Source organism: Lissotriton helveticus, chromosome 5_1 (genome assembly GCF_964261635.1).
Source record: "Lissotriton helveticus chromosome 5_1, aLisHel1.1, whole genome shotgun sequence".
Classification (NCBI taxonomy): domain Eukaryota; kingdom Metazoa; phylum Chordata; class Amphibia; order Caudata; family Salamandridae; genus Lissotriton; species Lissotriton helveticus.
Window position 1 is genome coordinate 1,078,481,882 of NC_136065.1, and position 12,360 is coordinate 1,078,494,241.

The 12,360-nt window shown below is 43.6% G+C and overlaps 1 protein-coding gene across 1 annotated transcript in view; it reads left to right on the forward strand.

The window, feature by feature from the left end:
- PDZD7 (PDZ domain containing 7) overlaps positions 1-12,360 on the forward strand; it is a 790,250-nt gene that overhangs the window by 106,170 nt on the left and 671,720 nt on the right. The window lies entirely within an intron of this gene.

A 12,360-nucleotide genomic window follows, 5' to 3' on the forward strand; every position in this document is an offset into this window, starting at 1 on the left:
ACCAAAAACTATTACATATAACCTTTTACACACAACAGGAAAACGGCTCTAGGATTTCCATCAACTGCCCTTGGTGTGCCTGGAGGGAAGTCCCATGGGGAGGGTGGCCACCATTGTTGGAATTGTGGTCCTGTACACCCGCTCCTAGGAGCACTCCTTACTCTACCCCTATACTGTTGTCTACTAGTATCAGTAAATTCAGAGTTACTCAGATTGTCCTCTGAGCTACTACCTGAATATGTGGATCCCAGGCGCCTCCCTTTAATGTTAAATGTAGGTGCAGTGTACTCGTCACTTGTATATGGATATACCACCTCTTGTTTAAACTTTGCCAAATCCTTTTTGAATTTTTCAATTTTTGATAAAAGGATTGAATCTTTGAAATCTTTGTTCAGTTTATTCGATTCTTTCTGGTTCTTTTTGAAAAGAATACTGGTGGTGACAGTGGTTTTTATTTGGGCTTCCATCACCTGTATTTCGATTAAAATAGCATCCGTTATTCTTTTTGCCGTACATATAATTAAAAGCAACCAATCCCGAGTGCACCACCAGGCTATTAAGGACCAGTCCTTGCGAAAAGCCTTGTCCTGCAGAAATAGCCTGGGGGCATTGGTCACGATTAATCCCGGTGATGCGCAATTGCCTCCCAAATATTCCGCCATAATGGCACCATGTATCACTGTGCGTGAGTGTGACTTCTTAAGTATAGTGACTGAATTCCAATCATCCACTGTGGGAGTGGAGGAGCCAGGAAAGTTATCTAGTATACTTGGTGTATTATCTAGTATACTTTTGATATGTGGCGTTGTCATATGCTAGGCTGCTAAATTCGCCCATGGTGTTGACACTGAAGTACAATGTTTGGCTTACAAAAAACTTGTTTGCAAAAAGCTTGAGAACGTTTAACTAAACATTCCTTATCAGGACGGACGGTCTAGGCACCCAGCCTGAGAATCAATCATGGAGCCGCAGCCATCAGCTGCACTATGATAATAAACACAGTTCTACTAGAGAACGAGGGTCGCAGGGAAAAGTTTACCGACCAACTACAGATTCAATCCCGAATCCAATACTCTTAACAAACACAAGGAATCTGGTGGTCAAAAGAATTACAAAAAAAGGCCCAATTTGGCTGAAACTAGTAGAACAATCGCAAGCAGCGGCATATTTGGTATAAGCCGTTCGTGCACTTTTTAATAGGTTTGGAAGCAAAGCTGGAATAAAGGTGTTTGTTTGCCTCCGTATCCTTTTTAAGTATCACACACTTTTTCGCCCTGCACTTTTGTAATACTTTCTGTTGACTGCCTTACACATAGGATTACAGGCATTTACTATTCACAGTGGTCTAATACTTTCCTGCTGCCTGCAGGGTATACCTCGCAACCCAAGGAGGCACTCTTATGGTCTATGAGGTGTTGTAGCAGGAACACCTGGACTTCAGGATAATGACACTGGCCACCAAGGGCAGTTGATGGAAATCCTAGAGCCGTTTTCCTGTTGTGTGTAAAGGGTTATATGTAATAGTTTTTGGTAGAACATATTTTTGTCCATATTTCTGTCTGTGACTGTCTGTACAGCACTTGTATCTCCTCTTCTTGTAATTCCTTTGACCACCAGATTCCTTGTGTTTGTTAAAAGCTTTCTGCGCAGCCTGAACATTTTAAATTTCTTCATTCTGAAAGAAAATGATTACTGTGAATAACATGGAGGGGTGTCTTCACCTCGTCTCCTAGCAGGAAAGTCAAACCGGAACCCATTGCAACAAATCCCCCCCCCCCACCCAAATCAGAACACTGAAAACTGGTATTATAACTCAGAGCTTAAAAAGTTTGGAGTTTGTCTTCTGACTTACTGTAGTGGAAAAGAGAGATCAAGACCGAACTACAACAATGTTGGTTTACACTGAGGTCTCTGAAATGTGGGGCCTCACAATCTCCCCCTGTACCAGCTGGTATAGTCCTTAGAACACTAGTTTGCCAAAGTTAGATCAATATACATCTTAAATAAGAGAGAACATGTATTCTCTCTGGCTGCTGGACAGGTAGGATCAGGCTGTCAAGCTACCTCTTTAGTAATATAGGGGCCTCACATAAGATGACACACATCACCGACTCTACCCTCACAACTACCCAGGTGGGTACAACCATCCGCATTGTGGATAAACAGCCAGCCAAACCTTGGTGACTATTATTGTTATGGGGGCTAGAGGGCGCAATCCGGTGCCTATTTCCAAGCATACCCGCCTGCCAATGACCGTGGCCACCCTGTGATTTTAGCCCCTCTTCAGGCTGAGTCGTGCAGTACCCTAAAACTATTAAGAACTAGGAAGCTGTTTCAGACGGATGCCTTATTCCTATTGTAAAGGGTACTGCCAGTTACTTCAATCTATTTCCTGGTTGTGATGTTTAGCTTCATAAAACTTTTTCCGAACGATGCAGAGTTTAGTTTTTTGCTAGTATGATTCTTGTTGCCAAGAAATTAAAGAAATCATTTTGCTTCCTTTTTAGGTTATTCCCTATTAAGTTGGCAAGTTGAAATTAGCGGTTTAACTGTGATTAATCTGTGTCAATTAATTAAGATCAATATATTTGTAATAATATTTACCGAACATTTCTTCAGTTATCATTGAATGTTAGATTATTGTGGCACATTGTCTCATCTCCTGGCCCACACTTTTGTGTAGCTACACATGTGTTTTTATTCAGGTTATCAAGGTGACCTCTTGGCTCAATTTATGGATTCCATCATCTTGATTTAGAGTACCCGGTGTTTTTCAAATCCATTTAAAGCATTTTGGATAGTCCATGCTTTAACACTAGCTCAGATAACTTGCATTAAATGGACAAAGGTAAAAAATAGAAAGTGATGCGTCAGTGGCAGATCTACGAGCACAAAGTTGTAGTTAATATGCAGTTAGAGGGGTTCGTAATGAAGGGAATCCTCTTCTCTTAGCTGTATTGCTCCCTTGTTTTCCTTAGTTTTTCTTGTGAACAAATCTTTGGTGCTAAGTAATTTAAGTGTTGCTGTTGTTGGACCGTGTTTTCAAAGGAGATTTAGCTTTGCGCACCACTGTGATTTGAATAGATTTCATTTCTTTTCTTGGGTCCTTGTTATCGTGTAGGATGATACTTGAACTTCTGGTTAAGATTTTAGTTTCTTCTTACAAGACTTGCCTAGCCAAACCCTGGGTTAACTGTGCAAGATAGCCTACCAGATGTCCATGAACTGCATTCACAGTTGGGTTAGGTCAGTGATTCCCAAACATTTGAGAACCACAACCTAATTTTTAGAACTGCAAACTTTTACAACCCACGTAGAGTTAATAGAAATGAGACAGGGCAATTTTTAAAAATGTAATAGTATACATATTTTCCAAATGCTGTGAAATACCAAAATAAAATACTCTTTACACTGTTTTGAGTTCCTCTCTGACATCAATTGTTTCTAAATGTCACAACCTTGACCGTGCCCTTCAATATGTCTATCTGACTGTAGCCAAGATATTGATCTGCCCTTATAAGTGGCAGATGGTGTACTGCACATGAGCTAGAACACTTTTCAGAGTGGGGTCTTGGCCTATGGCATCTGTTATGTTCTATTGATTTGTATAGCGCACTAATCACCCAAGAGGGTATCCATTTTCCTGGGCAGGTATGTGTGTGGTCCCCAGGTGCTTATGCAAAGAGTCAGGTCTTCAACTTCTTGCAGAACTCAAAAAGTGAGGAGGAGGCTCTGATATGTTGAGGAAGGTCTGTTCCCTAAAATCACAAAGCTTCTGAAAAATCTTGGTGTTCAGTGATGTTGACAAATTTGAAAACCCCTTTTGCAGCAAAGTATGGGGTAAGGCCTCAAATCACATTTTACCACTGGGTAGTTATAGTTAGGATCACTTTTCCCAGTAACGCGCGTGCACCTCTGTCCCCCCGAGTGTGCAGGTCCGTGTGTGTGGCACACATACACAGCACATCCCCCGAGAGCGTTCGCGTCGCCACTTTTAAAAGGCGAGCAGTCCCAAAAATGGGCATTTCCTGTTTGCGGAGGAAGAGGCAGCCTTGTGGATCAAGGAGGGGCACCTGCCCTTGCTTCATTTCTTTTTTTTTTCTAGAGCGTGGCTGCGGGGCATATTGTGTGGCTTTGTTTAAGTATTCATGATAATTGCAGCGCCCGTCACAAGCTGCGATTAACATGAATACTTTCACAAAAGCACACAATCTGCCCCACAGCCGCGCTTTAGTTACAAAAGAAATGCAACAAGTCTACAAACATGGTGTGTGCTTTCAGAGTCACCTGAAAGTACACGCCGTGTTTGTAGACTTGTGTATTTTCTTTTCTTAATAGAACTGGGCTGTGGGGTGATTGTGTGCCTTTGTTTAAGTTTTCATGTTAATTGCAGCTCATGGCGGGCACTGCGATTAACATGAAAACTTTAAAAAAAATGGACGTAATCACCACGAAGCCCAGCTGTATTAAGAAAAGAAATGCACAAGTCTAACATCACAGCATCTACTTTCATAATCACCTGAAAGCACACAGCATGTTTGTAGACTTGCTGCATTTATTTTCTTAATACCAGTGGTGGCTTGTGAGGTTTGGGAGTGGTGAGGGGGACACCTCAGCATAGCTGCCAAGGTTTCAGGTTACTATGTGTGATATTTTCACAATTTCAGTGAAATTATGAGTGATATTTCAATGACGATGAGTGGCATGTTATCACAGGCAAAATCAAGCAATGAAAATGAGGGATGCATAGAAATATCAGAAATTACACCCATTTGCGCAACGAGAAACTAAGAAAGTCACTGAACTAAATTGCGCTAACAGCAGGCTAATGAAAACTGAGCAGAGTCAGACTATGTGAATGTCACCCATAATTACAGTGAAATTATGAAAACGTCACACATGGCAATCTGAAACCTAGGCAGCTATGATTGAATCAGTGTGAAATTGTAGTCTAATTGAGGTATAATCCAATGCACCCTCATGTTGACTACCTGCCAGGTGTCTTTGCAACCTCGCAAGCGCTAAACAGCTTTCCATCAGCTACATGTGAATGTAACTCTACAAAATAAATACGTAGGATATTCTGTGCAGAAATCGGAGGTTTACCTGTGCCAGATTACGCTTACTCCAGCATTTTAGAAATGTCAGTTTATTCAAGGTCCAATCAGGCCTCCCATAATGTCTGGTTACTCTTTGTAGAAATGCTGCAAAGTTTTTAAAAATACTAATCTGTGGTCAGATTAAACCTTCCAAAAAAAGCTGCTTTCAACAGTGAGTAATCAGACCGTTTCTAGGATGCTAAAATCACAGTAAGACCCAATGATTTACCCTCTAGCATCTCCTCTGTGATCTTCTGTCTGAGGCATGGTGCAACTGAGGTCTAACATGTTTTAGGAATAAGTGGTCTACACTGAAGTGTTTCGTCCATTTGGCCAGGAGAGTTATAGGAAGTGAGAGAGGGGGCGGTGCCAGCAATGGAATGGAGTAGACATGTGCCCCTTTTGGCGTGTGAGGGGTACTTCAAGAACACAATTTGCTTCCCACCAATGTAGGAAACACATCCAACCCAAGACCATCTACCTTTTTCGCCTATCTTGTGTGGGTGGATTCAACTTGTTTATTAGTTATAGCTAGGGGAGATCGAATCCACTCCCTGTGTCCGCCCGGACACATTCTCTCTCCACTCCCTCCTTTGATATTTATGGCTGGTTCTCTCACCTGTGTCTAATGCCAGATACTTCACAGTATCAAAATATTGTGCCAAGAAAGTCCTCTTTCATAACGTGATTGTATGCCTCTCACTTTGAGGGTCGGTCTGTTGGATGTGCCCGTTCTAAAACTTTAGATTCTTTTTAGAGCCACAGTATAGGTTTTACGGAGGGAGTGCACATCGCACAGTTCCGGAGACATTGGCGCATGATGTAGCATCCAGACTCAGGTGGACTTATTATTCTCCTGACACCCCAGATCATCTATCATTGGTTGTTTACACAAAAGTCACGGAACTGCCTATCGCACAAGCATGCGTCTTAGGCTGGACCGCAGCTCCCTCAGCAATTAATCGTTTTTCTCAACCCCGGTGACAGTCAGAATCTGCTGCTATTTTCTTTCTTTATTTTGTGTAATTTTATATAGCGCACATTTCAGGTTTTTTAGGCACCTGGAGATTTTGTGATTTTCCCAGAATCACAGGACATTGAGTTAAGCTGGGACTCAAGTTTCAAAGTCTTGCAGCTTTGGCCGTTAAGTCACATGTTCTAAAAGAGGGTCCGCAGTTTGAGCTTAAATTTGTGTTATTTTGTAGGTCTTTCTGTCTGTCTGAGGAAGCTCTGCGAAGGACCATTTATCTTGCATTAGACACACGTGTTTCAGTGTGGTGATCTGCATCACCGTACTGAAATGCAAAGTCATGCATAACAGATATTGCACCGCCCCGGCTACTAGTGCTGCTAATCATGCACCAATGCTGGTGTAGTATCATTTCCATGTGGCTGCCATCTGTTTTCTGGTGTGTCCCCGGTCTCTCCTAAGCGCAATGCGGTAACCCTTGTTATACAGTACAGCTGCCTAAGAGGTAGTTAAGTTAAGATTGTCCCTTTTCTATCTCTACATTTTGCTGTATTTCCGTGTGTCCATAAAGTCGGATCTCATGAGTATCCGTTGCAGACACATGTGCGCCATGCACCGTCAGCCCTACGATGTCAGCCGCTTCGAGTGCAACATCTGCAAGCCAGGACTGAATCCAATATGGGTGAGGGCCTGGGGGGAGGATGATGGGAGCTAGGGGCTTGGGGAGGGCGCCAGAGCTCCGGAGTGGGCAATAATGACCCGGGATAACCTCCAACTCCCTGCGGCGAGCAAATATGCAAGCACGGCAGCTCTGCATTGAGGAGCCAGGTTCTAGGATTCCAATGATGACTCAACAGCGCTAAAGTGTGAGTTTTCATTGTGGTTTTTAGGATCACTCTGTTTTTTGTTCATGCAGTGGTGGCTTATTTAGACAGTTGTACTGACTGACACAAGTAGGCTCTGCTGCTGGGCCCTTACCTTCTGTCCCGGGCTTCTGCCACAGAGTCTCGGGCTCAGGCTCCTTCAGCAGCCACCAATGCAAAGCCAGTTTTAGACCCTGTTGTCGGTTGAAGGCGAGGTATTTCTTCAGCTCCCTCAAAAAAGGCATCCTTACCAGCCCGGCTGTTTTGCATAAATGGACTACGGCACTCCCTACACCTTCTCTGGTACCCGCAGCTGGTATTCCACTCAGGATTGCTGTGACGGGCACCTGTGACAAGCTCATTCACTGGGGGGTGCATCGGAGCAGTGCATATGGGCACATGTCTACTCCATTCCATTGCTGGCCCCGCCCCCTCTCTCACTTCCTATAACTCTCCTGGCCAAATGGACGAAACACTTCAGTCTAGACCACATATTCCTAAAACATGTTAGACCTCAGTTGCACCATGCCTCAGACAGAAGATCACAGAGGAGATACTAGAGGGTAGATCATTGGGTCTTACTGTGATTTTAGCATCCTAGAAACGGTCTGATTACTCACTGTTGAAAGAAGCTGTTTTTGGAAGTGGAACTGCTTCAGATCAGAGCTGCAATTGGGAACGTCCTGCTACACACGTACACATTACGAGTGGCGGGAAAATGCAGGCAATTAAGTAGAGTATAAATTCTGAAAACTCCCTGCTTCTAACTCACCATGGAGCCGCGGAGGGGATGATCGAAGGAGGTAGGTACAAAAAAGAACAGCAGCAGACCAAGGTCAAGCACATTATTTTCATCTGTTTCAAAAGATATATGTTGGTGCAACTTCTCCCAACACCCGCTGTCAAAGGATGTTTAAGAAACAAAATGTTCATAGAAAAAGGAAGGTGCACTCCAATAAAGTCAGTTGCGCGAAATGATTTTTGAAAGTTCTTCTCTTTATTAATTCTTTTCATAAAAACGGCACAGCCAACGCGTTTCGTTCCATTTGTGCCACGGGAACTTCGTCAGGGCTTAAGTAGAGAGCACCTTAATAGTGGTGATCTGAGTTAGATAGATCTGAATCTTCACTACAATCCGACACCAAGATTAAATCGTCCTGAGTATTCACGTTCTTGAACTAATCACAAGGTCAGCACCAACAATGCTTCCAACAGTAGGATGCTCATGAATAGATAATTTCTTCATGCAAGGGTTGGCCTCCTTGTTGCAGGCTCCGAGTTCAAATGGAGGAAGTTAAAGTTCATGGATAATGTGCCTCGATAATAATAAACCGTATCTTAAGATATTTTCCCAAAAGGGCTGGGTTGGTCATAAGAAAACGCCCATTCAAATACTCGTCATAGCAGGGCTATCCTATCATTGTTGCCTAAAGTAGGGCACCATTCGGAAGGCAAAGGAGAAAGTAGGTAAACAATATCTTTCGCCCGCAATACAGCCTGACGTACACCCTATCAGAGTTACGTCCGTGGTGCCGATAAAGCGAGTCCCCAGCACCTGTAATAAGGCGCAATCGTGCCGTATATCTGGAAGCCGGCAGATCACTTTAATATTTTAATTTCATTTTTTCTTTTTCAGTAATTGCAATTTGCAGAACCCGTCCCTAAAACCAACGTGTTCAGTCTGGATTCCAAAATAAGTTTATTCCTCTGAATATCCCCACATTATGTAAAGAACTCTCATGTGTTTTTTTTGCATTTTTTTTGCGTTTTTTTGGCGTTTACTTGCATTATTTTTAAAAACCTCGGTGCCCGCATGACCCGGTACACCATTTCCATGCACCCCCCTGGGTGCGTATTACTAAATACAGTCAAGCATTACTGTTTGTTCCAGATTATAAAAGCGCAGCCGCAGTCAGGTGGCGAGTTATCGGTCTAGTTTTACCGCTACATACCCCCCTTTCAATTCCGGGTTTTAGGCTCACGGAACCGCTTCAGATCAGAGCTGCAATTGGGAACATCCCGCTACACACGTTCACATTACGAGTGGCGGGAAAATGCAGGCAATTAAGTAGAGCATAAATTCTGAGAAGTCCTGGCTTCTCACTCACCACGGAGCCGCGGAGGGGACGATCTAAGGAGGTATTATCGCTACAGATAGTGCAAATAGCACGGGGTCCCCACCGTTCTGAAGGCTCATGACGCTTCTGCCTTCTGGATAGCAAGTATGCAATCTGTCTCCTATTTTTACAACTTTCTCCACCCTATGGAAATACCGCAGCATCCAATGGAAATAGACTTATATAGGGTGTGTGTTTTATGTTACATGTTCTGTATGTCTAGTATTTGTCCCATTTTTTAAAGAACACGGCACCAGCACTGATATTGTCAGGGTTACGAATAGACGCTGTATATTTCACTTTTACAGGTCACGATCTTCACGTCCGGAGTGATTCTACTCACCTAATGTTCTTTTTGTACATTTGTGTTCTTTTTCAGCTTGACATTAAGGCATTACCTTGTTGCAGTACAATTGACCATAATAGGCATATTTAGCAACATTTATACATTAATTCTACACATAATATTCCTTATGTATAGACGATATTATGCTGTCGCATGTGAGTAGGGTAGGGATCGGTGTACCCGTCCTGAAGAAGAAACAGCACACTTCGAAACATGTTGACACACGCAGGAGGGTTTGCACATTAATACATCAAACCTCCACCTCACCTTTTTAACAATACCGGCATGGAGGTTTATTAAAATTCCCTTTACTCCTCACTTGCTAGGTATTTTTTACCACTCACTCACCATCCACTCCTGACCCTACCACTCACCAAACCCCCCCTCTCACACTACACATAGTGGTTACATCTGTGCTCCCGCGTACCCGCTGGTTAGCAGCACGCCGCGTTCCGTAGAGGGGCGCGAAGACCCCTATGATGAAGCATGACACCAAGGGCCCTTTTGGCGTGTGAGGGGTACTTCAAGAACACAATGTGCTTCCCACCAATGTAGGAAACACATCCAACCCAAGACCATCTACCTTTTTCGCCTATCTTATGTGGGTGGATTCAACTTGTTTATTAGAGAGAACTAGGGCTTTATGCTTGTCTGAAATCTTTCAGGGTGAAAGGGCGGTGGGAGTCAATAGGCTTTGGTCCCTCTAAAGTGAAATCTATTTTGAAAATACAATACCTGATGTATGCACTTCTCGTTTTCTTCTTTCTTTCTCTCTCCCACTATTTGTTATTCTACCTGAATTCAGAACACTTTACCACTTTTACAGCTCAAATGCTAAAAAATGCATGTCTAACCGAGAAATGTGACTGCATGCAAAGTAAAGTTTAAAAACTAGCAATTTCAAACACTAAAATCTTCAAAGGCTGGTCTCGGGCTCATCTAGCCAGAGTAGTTTTATTCGCCTATCCGGATTCAGTCCCTAGGTACCATGAGCGAGAGGGCGTGGTGAGAAGGGGGAGAAAAAACACAGAGAGCTAAGAAGTGAGTTAGAGAGAGAGAGAAAGAGAAAGAAAGATGGGGCGAAAGAGACCAGGGGAGTGGCAGAGAAAGAGGGGGCAAGATGGAGAGTACAAGTGTAGCGGGGAAATAAATACCACTTGCCTCTTCCGCCAGCCGGGTCTCTCCTCCTGCTTCTCTGACGAGTCCTGGAACCAGGAAGCACCCAGGCTCCCCATAGCCAATCACATCACTGCAATGCAGCATTGTTATATGTCTGAGGGTCCTGGATCTGTGCTCAGATGGGGACTGGGGGCCTGGGCATGTTCCCCACCAGGCTGTGTAATGCAAATGACCTACAGTGGACAATCATAGAGCAACTACCATCGGAGATTGGCCTCCTAGAAAAAGAACAACGCTGGGTATTCTGCCTGAACACTAGTTGGGCCGGGCCAAGACAGCCGGCCAAGCAGTCATGTGCACTTGGAGTGTGCAAACCACACCTCCCCCTGAGCCTCCAGCCACGTCCGACCCTAACCTAGCCCCGAACCTGCAAAAAATAAAATGATAATAACTATGTTATTATCATTTTATTTTTCCTGCTCAAAGAGAGCATTTGTTAAACTTTTCATGTTAATCGCAGTGCCCGTCATGAGCTGCAAATAACATGAAAACTTAAACAAATGCACACAATCACCCCGCAGCCCAGCTCTATTAAGAAAAGAAATGCGGCAATATAGCTGCTAAGGTTTCAAATTGCTATGTGAGATGGTTTCAAACCTGCCTTAAGACCATTCACGTGGCGCTGTATGTGTGGAACTGCACAGTCTTTTCACTTTTTTAAGCAAATGTTTGGAGTGATATTTGGCGCTGCACCCACACGCGCGGTTTGGTTACTGGCGCACATAGCCTTCCTGCAGCCCACATAGACCTTACACTGTCTCACACAGAGGAAAACAATTAGAGGGAACATTGGTTAGGACCACGTTTCCATAGGAAAGGCATTTTTTTGTTTCTTTATATCTTTGGTGCCATTTCATGAAACTTTCCTACAAAAAGTCTCATCCAGCTCAGCTACTTCCTCAAATTTTTTGTGTGATCTGTCATGGGGGGACCAAGAAAAGGGGGAAGGGGTTCCAAAATGCCTTTTCCCTATTCATTTTTCCAAAAGAAATTTAGATATAGCTACAGCCCGAACGGCTAAACTTATTAACACCAAATTAGGCAGAAAGCTAGATCTTAGTTCAGAAAGTGTGCTTTTTGTCATTTTGAGTAATTCCATAGTTTTTAAGAAATTAAGGTTTAAAAATATAGATAGCTAGAAACTCGATAGATCAATAGATCCAATATATCTCAATATGAGATCTGATTGGCTGACACCACGTCAACAAAGGTGTAGTGGCAAGCATCATAAGACTTGGGGACTCCATCCCCTGGCCTCATATCTCATAGGGACACTCTGGGGTAAAAAACTATTCTTTTTAAACGTTGCTGCGATTTTGTGGTGGATCTGCGAATCCACAATAAAATGGGATAAAAAAGTATGGGTTCCAGCGTGGTAAATCAAAAACAAACTGGGCTGGGGCAGAGCCCGGGGCGGCACAAACCATTTAATAGGGTAGGGGCGCTGTGCGGCCCCCCTCGTCAAGCCTCCCTGAGGCCCAGAGGACCCGATCCCCCGGTGCCGACAATTAAAAGGGAGAGAATGTGAGGCCACCCTCCTGAGCCACTCTGTTGCTTGTGGTGCCCCTAGAAGAGGCAGAGGCACTACAAAACATTGTATTAAATATTGTGGGGTGGCTGCATACAGTGCAGCAACCACCAAGAAACATTACAAGAAAACAGTAAGTCTCCAGGGTCATTAAAACCATGACCGCAGGGGAAATTGCCATATTTTTAAATGCACTCCGAGCTGAAGCTGTATGCTATACAGCTGAAGTGTGGAGACTCCTAATAGTTGGCTCTATGG